We start from the raw sequence: 14139 nt of genomic DNA, 5'->3' as shown, positions 1-14139 counted from the left end.
CTTTTCTGTCTGTGAGAGGGAAGGCTCCGGTTGGGGGACTTTGTCAGAACTGGATCTGAACTGGACTATCACAGTTCTTATCCTCCAGCAGGGCAAGCTTCACCTGGAAGGAATGGAGTCAGCCTCAAGGAAACTGACTAGTGTTGTAAGGCCCACGTGAGAGGGTGTTAGGAATAGTTCTCCAGTTCGATGCCTGTCATTTTAAAGAAAGAAAGGCATTTGAAAATAGTTCTACGTGGCATGCATTAATCCAGACTCCTCTTCCTCACCCCTAAATGTAATATGTAAGTCTTAGCATGATTCTTTACGTTTCACTAAGAACTATATCCCCTGGCGACTAGCACAGCTGGCCACAGTAGCCCCCCACCCCCCAGATAGATTCTGGCAATAATGACCCAGGATACTACCCAGCCTTGGACAATTTCAGTGCATGCAGAAATGATCCCTAGGGATCTTAAGTGATTCACATACAAGCCCCACACCAAGCCTCTAACCGTGAGAGTCCTTACTCTGGAGGCAGGTGGGCTAAGCTATTTCCTGCCTCTTAGTGTAAAGGTCAAGACTTAAGACATCTGGAATAGGCTTTTCAGTAAATAGTCCTTTCAATCTTTGCTTGATGGTTACTGGTCTGTAACTAAAGAACTATTCCTTTGAGTTAAGTTATGATGAATGACTTCAGGGTTAAAGCATCCCTAAGAAGGAAAACATTTTAATCCAATTTGTCATTAACCCTTTGCTCGGGGAGAATGTAGCTCATGACTATGCCCTGAGAGTAGTCTGTGGGGGCTAAAGAAAGGAAGATAGGTGAGATGCAGACGCGAAGCAATCTGATGTCATTTATGTGTCATATTCTAGTCCCAGGAGAGCCTGGAGCTATCACATATGGCTTCCTATTGCAGACTCAACTCCTCAAAGTTCTTTTCTGATTTAACTGCTTCCTGCACCTCAGTAGGAAATCAGGGGGGTGAAACTGTGCTTAGGAAACACCACCCAGGAGAGCCTCCAAGAGAGTTGCTTTTGAGTATCTGGGCTTGTAGGGTAGAAGGAAGTTTAGCACGGTCCTTTCATGGCTCTGGTCAGTGGGATTTGAATTCCTGATTCCTAGGCAGGAGGAGCCATGCTTAGGTCCTCCTTGGGTAGGCCTATTCCTCAGCACTCATCAGCATGCTTGCTTCTAAGAAATCCTTGCTGCATATTAGAAAAGGCAGAACACAGAGCCAGCTTCTCAACCACACTGAGCTCAGGTTGATGAAGAAGCTGAGAAAAAGAGCAAAGGGTCTGACTTTGGATTGAAATGTACTGAGGCTGCAGAGATACTTCTGTAGAACATTCTTCATTTCTATCAGGCCAATTTCCAGGCATGGGAAGCCTTAGCACCCACAAGAGCACTGGCTACCTGAAACCCTTACCACTAGTCTCTACCTCTGTCCCAGCTCTCATTTATGAACTATATTGTAGTCTTCTTCTAGTGTGTGAACCCCATGCTTCAAGGTTCAAGCCAAAGATGGTCTCCTGTGATGAAAAAAAAAATTTATGGCACCAGAAGACCAGGATCATGACCCTCTTGTCCATCAACCTGATACCTATCATATATCAGACACCTAGGAAGTATCCAGTAAATACTCTTGAGTAAATGAATAAGTCATCTAGCTTCTGAAGACCAATTCTTGTCTGGATAGACTTTTCCTTATCTCTTGTAGTACAGCAAACATCTTCAGGCTTGTCCCTCTGATAGAACCCTTAATATGCAGTTCCCATAGTTCGTGATGGCATTACACTGTGCCCACCTCAGTCACTGTACTGGGGCATCATTGCAGATGGATTATTAAGAAGGATAACTGTGGGGTTTTGGGAGGTTTTGGTTTTTTGTTCGTGGTGGTGGTTTTTTTTTTAAAGAAGTTTCTGTTTTCTCTCTGCTGTAGTAGAAATAGCATCATCATTATCAACAACTAATGAGATTATTTCATTAGGCATTGGAGGGAATAAAAGCTTACCTTTCTGTAGGATGTAAGAGTTAGGTGGCCAAACTCTTCATTAAATGTGCATGACACCTCAGGCAGATTCACTGCAGTTAACTTAGTGTTCCAGTTTTATAATTATGGCAAAAATATTTAAATTGTTTCAACAAGTACAGACTTTTGAATGTTTGCAAAGCATCATATGTTTTATCTTGTTTCTTGGCACCGCAACATAATTAGTGTAGTGAAATCACTCTTAAGGACTCTGAACTGGATGATGTTTGATCCTTGGCATTTGCAAAGTCTTGAGTTCAAAGCTTTGCACCCTTTGACCTCTGTGCAAGATGGCTTCTTGAAGGTGGGGCCAAAGATTTTCATGTACCATAATCAGATGAATCATAAAACACAAAGTCATTTTCATGGGATGATATGAAAGAAAAAGCCAAGGGGATTCTCTCATCCTTCAAAAATTAGATTGCCTGAGGGAGCAGTCTCTTAACACTCATGGTGGTCGATGTTTGGGTTATGTTGTTTTGACAGGAGAGTCTTCTTTATCCCTCCGGTCACAGATCAGGGGTGCTGAGGCCCTTGCACTTAACAGTCTGACTTTGCCGTGTGAGTTGGAGTCTGGGCCATAGACTGTTTTATTCTAGAGTGAACTACATGAATGTGAAGTTTTGGCTTTTAGTTAAGTCCCAGTGAAGGAATGTGCTCAAGGTCTTTTGGCTGCTATGTTTCATGGATTTTCATCATTAGATACGACGAGCTAGTTTATTCCACTACTTTTGAAACATGAGGCTTACAAAAGTACAGTAAGCAACTGGCTCAGGGAATCCCAAAATGTTCATTAGCCAAGATGTGTGGCTACATCACTCCCTGCCTGCTCTTTTCCCATCTGAAAGGGCCTTTGAACTTTTGACGACATCATCTGAATGCATGTTGCATCACCAACTTCTTGGGCTTGAACTGAGTGGAAAGCATATGATTTCATATGGAAAGAATTCTGGGCAAGAAGACAGTGAACCAAAGTTCTCATTGCAGCCCTTGTGAGAGAATTGCTTCCACATTCTGGCCTGTTTCCTAATGTTTACTTCAGAGACTTGGTTGGGGAAAGTTCTGTCTGCTCCAAGGACCAACTATGTCCAAATCACCTGGGTCTATGCCTATTTAGGCATATTCTTGGACTTTCTGAAGCCTTTTTTGAATCAGAGCATGATGGCATGGGCCAAGGACACTACCACAAGTGACAAGCTCACTGGAGGATAGTTGTCACGTTCCAAAGTGCAACAATCACAAACAGGGTAAGGTTGACGATGGACTGCTGCTCAGAGATACCATCTACCACCCTCCGATGTTATGACTGTAATCACGGATGAGTGTACAGGGAGCAACAATAGGAACAGGATCCCAGGCTCATCCCCTGTGTTTTTTATCTGTCACCTAACGAGGATGCAGTTTAGTTCATCCTACCAGGCATTATGGTTGTAAACTTATCCTAATGTTTTCTTGAGGCAGAAGTCCCAAATAGTGGACAGAGAAGAGAATAAAGCCTTTTGCTCCTGTATGAGAGGAGAGAGAGAGAGAGAGAGAGAGAGAGAGAGAGAGAGAGAGAGAGAGAGAGAGACTATAAACAGCAGTCCTAGAATTATCCTCCGGCATTGCTCTATTATAGAGAAGAGCTGACGCAGCAGAGTCTGAGGGATGCTGTGTGTCTGCAGTGTGCTAATCACAGAGGCAGGCAGGCTAAATGCAAAGAGAACATTTGCACAAACAGCACCTGTACTGAGCACTTGTGTGCTATTTTTAGCTCTTCTGTGAAGAGCAAAGGGACCTTTGGAAAGTCTCCCGGGGGGCTGGGGGGCAGTGCAGTCAGTAGGAAGATGGGAATGTGTGGATACAGTCCATATGTCTGACTCTAATGCCCTATCAACGGAGTCATTACAACCTTGAATTTATTTGGGATTTGTTTTGGTGTTGGTTGAGGGCAGTGCTGACACAAAGATGCAGGAATTGGGCTCTAAAACAAAGTCCTTCCAGTGGAGTCTTCTATTACAGAGCACATACGTAAAAGTTTACAAGATTCTGATTATAGAAAACAGAAGTATAATTTGTTCCTTGGGGCTTATTTTTGAGAACTTAAACTAGAAATAAACAACAATATTTTTATTTCATTTATTCTCTCCAGATGCTATGCATAATGACCTAGTCAGGAATGTCACCGTTACATTTATGGATACAGTAAATCACATGATTTAGTGTTGGATATGTTGTTGGGTCAGAATGTTTACAGCCTTGAACTTGGAAGTCTTGATAGGTTTAGAAATACTACAGACTCATAACACCAGACCTTAGTTTCAAGAAAAGAATATGAATAGTATATGAAGTCTATAGGAAAAATTTCTAATGGTAGGTTCATAGACAGGTAGATAAGGGCAGTGACTCCTCACACATTCAGGAGAAAAAAATGACACCTGGAGTTTTGCATCAAAATTAACACAATCAATTTTATAAATGTTACAGTGTCTTGGTTAGGGTTTCCATTGCTGTAAAGAGACACCATAACGGAGGCAACGCTTAGAGAAAACAACATTTGATTGGGTCTAGCTTATAGCTTCAGGGGTTCAGATCATTATCATTAAGTCAGGAACCATGGCAGCATCCAAGCAGGCATGACGCTGGAGGAGATGAAAATTCTACATCTTGTTCCGAAGGCAAACAAGAGAAGACTCTATCTCCCACGCACCTAGGAGGGTCTCAAAGCCTTCTCTGACAGTGACATACTTCCTCCAACAAGGTCACACCACCTAATAGTACCACCCCCTGGGCCAAGCATTTTCAAGCCATCACATACAATTTGATCTTTCAGGTAGATTCATAACACATCAGGTCATTTTTTCTGATCTATGCACCTAGAGATTAGAAAGTTAATGCTCCTCGTCCTCATCCTTACCCTCCTCATCCTCTACATCTTACTCCTCCACCAACCCTTCTCATTTGCTGCACAAGGAATGTTGGGTAGAATATCAGTGGCATATCTAGACTATCACATATAAGCAAACGAGTTCTTTCCAAACCTACTGTTCAAGTCTCCACAGCCGTCTCTATAGACAGTTGGCGTAGAGCCTGGTTATGTTACTGTCCGGTTTCTGTGCTGTATCAGAGAACCTGAGGCTTTTAGAATTAGAAGATTCTTCAGTGTCTTCTTCCATACCAGCTTTGTCTATCAGGTCTCTCCCCTGTGTCAAATACCATCCTTTAGGGTCTTGATCCCAGTCAGCTACTATACTGCTTCTTAATACGCTTACCTATAACGATTAAATAAGTCTGGAGAGGGCAAAGAGAAGAGGTGAGTGAGCAGAGATTAATCACTACGGCCTAAATCCAGCTCCTGCTCTGTCTCTTGTGCCTCTTTCTAATTCTGCTCTCTATTAGCTTAAACCCTACATACAATTTTCATTTTGTGTGGATCTTAACAGTCAAACATCATCAACTTAATAAGGTTCACCCTTACAGGATTGAATTGATGTGCTCTGCAGCTTGAAGATGCACGGTAGCACACTGGTTCTTTCTTACTATGCAGCTACCCACATTAGTTAGAGTTCTTGTCTCCGTGGGCTTGTTCGCCTAAGGCAAACCCAAACACCGGTGTGTGTAGCTTGACCCCTCTGCTCTACCACCACCACCCAAAATGCATTGTGGTTTTTGATACTTTGGTACTGGTGAATATTGAGATGCAATGGGCTTTTCTCTCATTCAGTAGCTGGGTCAGAGATGGGTGCTGGGGAAAAAAATCAAGCTTAGTGGCAATGGCAAAGGGGCAAATGAGAAAAACTGAGCAAAATGCATTTGGAAACCACAAAAGACACCACCATGGTTAGCAGGTTAGCCGCTCTGCTCCTGTGACAAGGCAGGCATCCCTCCTAACCATTTGAGCTTCTCAATAAGTAGCTGGTGGATCCAAAAAGGACATTTTTAAGGATCCCAGCAGGGGAATCATTGTGCTGGAGACAGGATGTCTCATCTCTAGTCTCTTTTCAAGCCACAAGCCACGGTCTCGGGAAAAGATAGAAAGTCCTTGGTGTAAAACCAACTCACCAACTCTTGATCTAAGGCTTTCTAGTGTTTTTTGTTTGTTTGTTTGTTTTTGGTTTTTTTGTTTTGTTTTGTTTTGTTTTGATCCCCCCCCCCCATCTCTGCACTAGGTCTCCAACAATCATTGTAATCTGAGAAGGCTTGCATCTCTAAGTGATGAATTCTTTGTTCCTTCCACGAGGACTCTAAAAGTGACCAAAATGAGAAATTAGAAACGTTGGAATCTTTTCTCTCCATCCTGGCTTCACCTCATTATGCCACACCCTGCCAGCTTGTGTAGGGCACCAATCAGCTCCCCTACCCTGAGGGCTGTTATCCCAAGAAATTCCAGAAAGCCGTGGAACAAAGACTGGCAGAAAAGAAAATTCCCTGTCTGGACTGAATATCATAGAGATTAGCCAGGGAGGGATGTGAAAGTTGTTTTGAAACGCTACGAATATTTTATCTCCTGACCCTCACCTCCGCAGCATCCCTCCACCAAATCGCTTCACGCAGCATCCTTACAAACGGAAGCGTGACCTTTAGATTGAGCCGTTCTCTGTCGCAATGCACTGGAATATGTTTCAACATGGTAACTTGAGATCTATTTACTAAACTGTTTGGCACACTCAGCGTGTCCTGGGGGAATTGTTGGCAGGACCTGCCGTGTGTTTTTCACTCCTCCGTGATGCATTACCAGACATAAGGTCATCTCAGTCTAGCAGAGATGGGTGCTGCACAGGGCTCATTACCTCGCAGCAAGCCGGCCAGATGAGGCTGTGGGATGTTTTCTCTTCATCATTCAAGCTTGAAAGGAAATTGTCAGCCTCCACTTGCTCTTGAAACAATGAAAATTTAGGTGACAGTGCTCTCATTAGCTTGGTGGAAATGAAGGATTCTAGGTAAAGATGTCCCTCCCCCACTCCCCAGGGTTCTTTGCAGCATACTAGCAACTCTAGCCCAACCCCGAAGCCCCACGCCAAGCTAGTAGCCATGCCATAGCATTGGCCTCAGCCTTTAAGGAAGTTAGTGACACACTTCTTTGGGAAGAGATGTTTGTGATACAGAGATGCTCAGCCAGGAAGATGGGTACATTTGAGATGTACCCTGGCTCCTCTCTCGTGGAAATGGGTACACTAATACTGTTCATTTATGACTTAAAAGCATTCATATTATCATCAAGCAAGGGTTTCATTAGGCTGGTAAATACTTTCCCCAGAAGAAATGCAAGAAAAGGTGCCAATGTATACCCTATGCCTTATACTTGCGTCATATCTTCTAATCAAGAAAAGCTCAGTGAGCATTTGATGAACCAAATTGATAGCACACAGAGTTAAGGGAGAGCAGGTAATTGCTCGTGTTTGTCTGGCAATCTACTCTATGGTGCACACATGCATTTCTCACTTGGTCCTGAAACCGCCATGTTTAGTTGTCAGGATCAGTATTTAGGCTCTGAGGTTTCTGGTTTCCTTGTTCATTTGTTTTTGTTTAATAGTTTTTCCCATGGCCGTCAATATCAGCTAATACTGGAGGACTCATGAAATAATCATCTAGAAACGCCATGCCCTTTATTGAAAACACATCCTTGAGTGTTAAAATTTCAGAAAAATTAGTGATTCAAATGAGTGTTTTAGTTTCTGCTTTTTGCAAGAGCTTAAAGGCAGTAGGACTGAAAGTCACCTAACCTGCAATTCTGGCTGAGTGGGACCATGCATGGCTTTATGAAGGGAACTGGCTTTGAAACCTGGGGTCCAGACATCCTGTAACGCCGTGTGACATTTTCTACTGCATCCCACGTACATAAGGTCCGATTTAGTAATCAGTGGCTTAAATATATTTGCAGAAAATGCAGAAGGACGTTCAGTATCTGCCTGCACAGTTCTAGGTTGAAGCTGATGTTTAAAACTGGTGGGACTAACCAGAATGACCTGTGATGACTAGACCCCTCAAGCCCCAAGCCTCCTGATGCATAGGGTGTCTCCTTTTACACTTCTCTGCCATTTTTTTTTTTTTTTTGTTTCAGAATAGAAGAAGAAACTGTCAAGATTGTGCCATTGATTTGAATCCATATTTTGCTTCCTTTGTAGTCAGAAGGGACGATGATGATGAGAGAGGTGCTCTATCCAAAACAGGCCTACTGGAGGAAAGTCTCCAGATGTCAATCAGCCCTGGGCATTTCCACTCAAATGTAGGCTTCTCCTAGTCTCAAGATTTGGCTCAGATGCTGAGCAGTGATCTCCTACTCCTCTTGTCGATACCTCCTATTCGTTGTACACTGGGATCGAACCTATAGCCTCAAACATGGTAAACAGATGGTCTGTTTAGTCGGGGTTCTCTAGAGGATCAGAACTGATAGAACACACATACACACACATGCACGTTACATGTACACAGCCAGTTCTAGGAAGGTCCTACACTGGTCCCAGGCCAGGGTGCCAGCAGCCCCATAAAGATCTCATATCTGAGTGAATTTGCCAGTTTGGATTTCAGCAAACAGTTTTGCCTGGGAATAACGGTAGAAGTATGGCCATGAAGCTCTGGCTTTCCTTCCATGAGCCAGGGAGTTCTTGGAAGAGCTGGGCTTAGTTTCTCTCTTCTCTCTGCCTATACTTATCACTTTCAATCCAGTGACGCCTGTACTGAGTGGACGTGGTGGTCGTTCACTCTCCAAGAAAAAGGATGTGGAGTTTCCCATGTCTCTTCTTAATAGAACAGAGTCTGTCTAACATGCCCTTGATTTGAGTATGACTCTAACACCACAATTTCCTGTTTTAAGCTATTTGACCTACTTGGTGGTAGCCATAATGTGATGAATGTATTTCTCTCCTTCCAAAGAATGTCTACTTGGCTTTACTTTTCTACTTAATTGGATCTGAAATATAATCCAGATTTTATTATTATTATTATTATTATTATTATTATTATTATTATTATGAGATGTACATAACAAAATTTACCTCTTTAGCCATTTTAAAGCTACAAATCAGTGGCAATAAATTCATTCATGTTGTACAATCCATGACTGATACCTGCCCCCACATTTTTTTTCTATTTTTTTTTTTTTTACAATTTTTATTTTACCCAACAGAAGTCAGTGAACAACTGCCACCCCTGCTGTCTCCAGTTCCTCTCTGCTGCCCACTGGCAGCCTCCGTTGTGCTCTCTCCTTCTGTGATTTTTGGCTTTTTTAGATGCACAAAACAAGTAAGAATTGTGTGGTGCTTGTTCTTTAGCACCTGGCATGAGGTCCGTTGGCATTTGTCTGCTTATGTCATAGCCTGGTCACCTTTGTTGTGTCACTGTGATGTCGTGGTGTAGAGTGAGGGAAGGTGATAATGGTGACCGGCGAGTTTACAGGAACTCTCTGCACGAGACCCTGGGAACAATGAGAATATTAGAAGGTCCACAGCCTTTCAAAACTAAAACCAGCCCATGACTGGACAGACCCCATGTTTATGTATATGTAGTTGAAGATAAAGATAATGTCCACGTTGGACAGCTGTAGTCCTCAAAACTGTTTTGGTGATGAGAAAAAATAATCTGGAAAAGGAAAAGGGTGTAGCTCCATCAGATACCCCCTTTTTCTGATACAGAGGTCATAAAACTCTTTGTTTCCTACCCCCACTTTCCCTTCTTCCCAGGCATGACTGGATGCTTCTTAACTTCCGATCCCTCCATGGACACATCTGCCTTTGCTTTCTCACGCTGTTTGTCTAAATAGAAGGAAGGGAGTATGGCCAGGGAGAGCTCAGGAAGAGCAGCCTAAGGGAAGCAGCTTGTGGCCAGTGTCAGCCGACTATGTCATCTCCCAGCCTGTGCAAATGGTCCATCCTGCTATTGCTAAACATCAACCCCAGAGCCAGAGGCAAGAATGACAGGCGAAGCTGTGAAAGGCAGCAGGGTTGAAAGCATCGAGCTCACCATGAGCTGCCCCGAGGTTATGGGCTATTGCAGCTGCTCTTGGGCTAAAACAAGGGAACTGGGCCTTGAGATCTGTAAAGTCCTGGTACCTCCTTTAGGGACCGAGTAAAGTTTCTGAGCAGGTACTTGGGCAGCATGAAGTTGGAAGCAGAACAAAAGCATTAAACCTGTGATTGGGCTGAGGACTCCCCCCCCCCCCCCCCCGCACAAAAAAAAAAAAAAAAAACCTCCTAAGTCGCGGATTTCATGTTATATAGAAACATATAAGAACGCTTAACATTACGGATGGGAGCTACTAAGAACTGGTGGAAAATTGGGGGAGGGGCCAAATGATTTTTATGGAAAGCAAAGGAATTATGAAAAGCACATGGCAAGCCTTGTTATTTTTCTTATAATATGTTCCAAACCCAAACAAACTCAAAAAAAAAAAAAGTACATGCACAAACCTTAAACCATTTTGCAAATCCCACCCTAGCTTTCACATTTCTCCAGTGAGGCTCACATTCCTTTATTCGGATTCCAAAAGTAGAGATAATTTGTTCCAGATGTTTCCAAAGTCGACCAGAAGAAGGGCCTAATGATTTTTCCAGAGCTGGAGAAACTGTGAAATCCTCAGCACTCTAATGGAGCATTCAGAGTGAAAGGAAAAGGGAGCAAGGAGGGGGGCAGGGGAGGGTTGATGATCTATTTGTTTACATTGTTACAGCCATGGCTCCTGGACAAGGTCTGCAGAGGCATGTAGATTGCCAACCTCTTGTTTCCTTTGCCAAGGTGGTGTTCATTTTGTTATGAAGCAGATTGTGATGGGGGGGGGGGGAGTCCATATAATTACGCATGTCACAAGATGGGTGAGGAAGCTGATTTCAAAGCGACTTAACTTGGGGTCCCTGGGAAATAATGACAGAGTTTGAGCATCAGCTGCTGCACCCAAGCCTCTGTCATATGCCCCTCCTCCACCAATTTTCACAGTCATCAATTTATGTATTATTATTCCCTCTGCCAAAGAAATAGGCTTCATCCCAATGATGTCCACACTAAGAATGTGTAGGCTCTGGGTGCCAGCACTGGAGAATGACAACAGGGACAGCCTCTAGGGATGGCCAGATATCATAGAACTGGCAGGAAAAGGTCTTGATTTTTTTTCCAAATTATTACATTCAACTTCTCCCAGTCTGAGATGTTTTACCCACTAGTTTAAAACATACATATCTTGTGTTCGCTATGAGAGGCTATGTTTCTGCAGCTCTACAATTAGATCTTCCTCTTTGGTGTAACCCTCATAGTACCTGATCAACAATTAATGCTCATTTAGGAGAGGAAAAAAAAAAACATAGGCTAAGACATGCAATATTCTTTAGCTAACTAAAATTTCAGGCTGCTATTTAAAAAACAAAGTCAACTACAGAATAGTCATTCTAAAGCACATTTTAAAACATCATTGTTTCAGATTATAGTAACCTACAGCATGTTAGTAGTGCCATCATTACAATGCTCCTCACTTATCAAAGTTATACTATGAGCTATATATAGTGATAAGTGATTTACATGGTAAAATAGTTACAGCTGACAAGTGGACACAAGCAAAAGTCACCTGGGAAGAGGGAACCTCCGCTGAAGAATTCCAGAGATGACTTTGGCCTGTGGCTATGCCTGTGAGGCATTTTCTTAGTTCCTAATTGTTTTAGGAGGGTTCCCCCTCACCCCCCACCCCCCACCCCCCACCCCCCCCCCCCCCCCCCCGCTGTGGGCAACACCATCCCTAGGCAGGTGAGCCTTGGCTATGCAAGAAAGGTAGCTGAGCAACCCTGGGGGAGCAAGCCAAGAAGAAGCATTCCTCTATGGCCTCTGTTTCAGTTTCTGCCTTGGCTTTCTTGATGATAGACAGTAGCCAAGAGCCAAATACAACTGTTTCCTCCCTCAAGCTGCTTGTGGTCAGTACTTTATCACAGCAACAGAGAACCAAAGTAGAACAACCATATGTAATGTTCACTAATCTCGAAAGCAATTCTGTAGAGAGAAAAGTATGATCTCATTCTACAAATGAGCAAACCAAGGTTTGAAGAATTGTCACTTTGGATTTCAGGGACCAAATGTGAGTCAGAACAGCTCAGCTTATGACTACTGGTGTATGAGCTGAGATCACTAAACACATGGGGCTGGTAACAGTTTGTTCAGTGAAGCCAGGAGGGCACGTTCAAGATAGTGACCAAGTGCTTATGTTGCATCAAGATAAAGATTGTTTTGGGCTTAAACCATATTGCTAAACCTTATCTCCTGGACTTGGAATTATGAAATTGGTCACAGTCAAAAGATACATGTAGCCAGAAGTAATGAAATACTAGTTTTGAGGCTGAAAGCAAGTGATCTTCTACCTCGAGGCTGAATAAATGTGTCTGTGTATGTATGAGAGATGCTGGTGTGTGACTAGCAGGACCTATGTACAGATGTCCGTAAGATTTTAGCTATGACAACAGCTATGGAATGGTGGGGAGTGGTCTGCTATAACTAAGGTGGGATGCCCATTCCCCCTAAACAGGATAGAGAAGCACAGTATAGTCCTCATGAATGAACACACTTATACCCTTTTCAAACTCGTTACTTAGATCTTCAGCTCTATACCTCCCTGGCAATAACCCAGTTTATCCCAGCATTCCTACCCTGAAGGCCTTCCAATTGCCAGCTTCTCATGCTGAAGAAAGAGAACTGACTTTGGAATAAGACCCCAGGTCAAGTCTATCATGGCCCCTTACTCGATAGCAAAACTATCCACAAAGTCTCTATTTCTAAAGATAAACATTTAGCTTAGTGTCTGCCTTGGTGAACTTCTGTCACTGTCAGGAGGACACAATTACACACACCACAAATCCCAACCATAAAGTGTTCCATGCGCAGGAATATGGTCGAAAGGAATTATGGCATATCTTAAATCCCAGGGAACGTGGGGAGATTCATGATGTGCAGGCTGGTTTGATGTCAGCTTGACATAGGCTAGAGTTATTTGAGATGAAAGAACCTCAATTGAGAAAATGTCCCTTCCAGATTGACCTTTAGGCAAGCCAGTGATGGATGATTAATGTAGGAGAGACCAGATCACTGTGTGTGGTGCTACCCCTGGACTGATGGTTCTTAATGGTACAAGAAAGCAGGCTGTGCACAGAGAGAAAACCAGTAAATGGCTTGTAATACTTACTTGTAAGATTTCGGTATCCAAAATTCCATTAAACCTGTATGCTATAGCTTTGCCATTTGTCAACATAGGTAAACTTTTAAAGTACAACTAATAATCTTAACTTGTTAACTGAACAGCCAGACCAAATAATGCAAAATGAAGGAGCCAAAATTAATTTTTTTTTTGCCTCACTGGCCTTTCCCATCTCTACTGATACAACAGAGTTCATAGTTTTTCAACTCAGTTTTATGATTTTTTTTGAAGAAACTATTTTTTAAAGTTTTCATACAAGTACATAGTATATGTAAAGCATATTGGTCTTCAGCATCCCTGGTCCCTCTTTTCTTGTCATTCTCCACTTCTGTTTGTCCCCTTTGCTCCCAGGACAGTTTTCCTTCTACCTTCCCATCATACATGTATACATGTATACATACGTGACTTCATGCAACTCCATACAATCTAGAAGTAAGAAGTGACAAAAAGTATAGCATTCTTCTTCTTGCAACTCATTGGACAACTTCACAGACTTTTCTCTTTCATTATTGAAACAAAGCTATTTTGAATATGCACCATATTTTATGCCCATGGCTCTGTTGTGAGACACTTCTGTTGGTTTAATCCTTTAGCTATTATAAAAACTCCTACAATAAACATTGTACAGTGTCTCTTTAGTATACTGACTTGAAGTTCCTTGGATAAATACTCAGGAGGGCTAAAGCTGAATCACATGGAAGACTTATTATCATTATCATTATTATTATTATTATTATTATTATGTGAGACACTTCTGTTGGTTTAATCCTTTAGCTATTATAAAAACTCCTACAATAAACATTGTACAGTGTCTCTTTAGTATACTGACTTGAAGTTCCTTGGATAAATACTCAGGAGGGCTAAAGCTGAATCACATGGAAGACTTATTATCATTATCATTATTATTATTATTATTATTATTATTATTATTATTATTAATAATTGAGAAATCTCCATACTGACTTCCACAGTGGCTGAGCAAGTTTA

This window comes from Micromys minutus, assembly GCF_963924665.1.
Source record: "Micromys minutus genome assembly, chromosome: 8".
Lineage (NCBI taxonomy): Eukaryota > Metazoa > Chordata > Mammalia > Rodentia > Muridae > Micromys > Micromys minutus.
Note: the sequence above shows the minus strand (reverse complement) of the source record.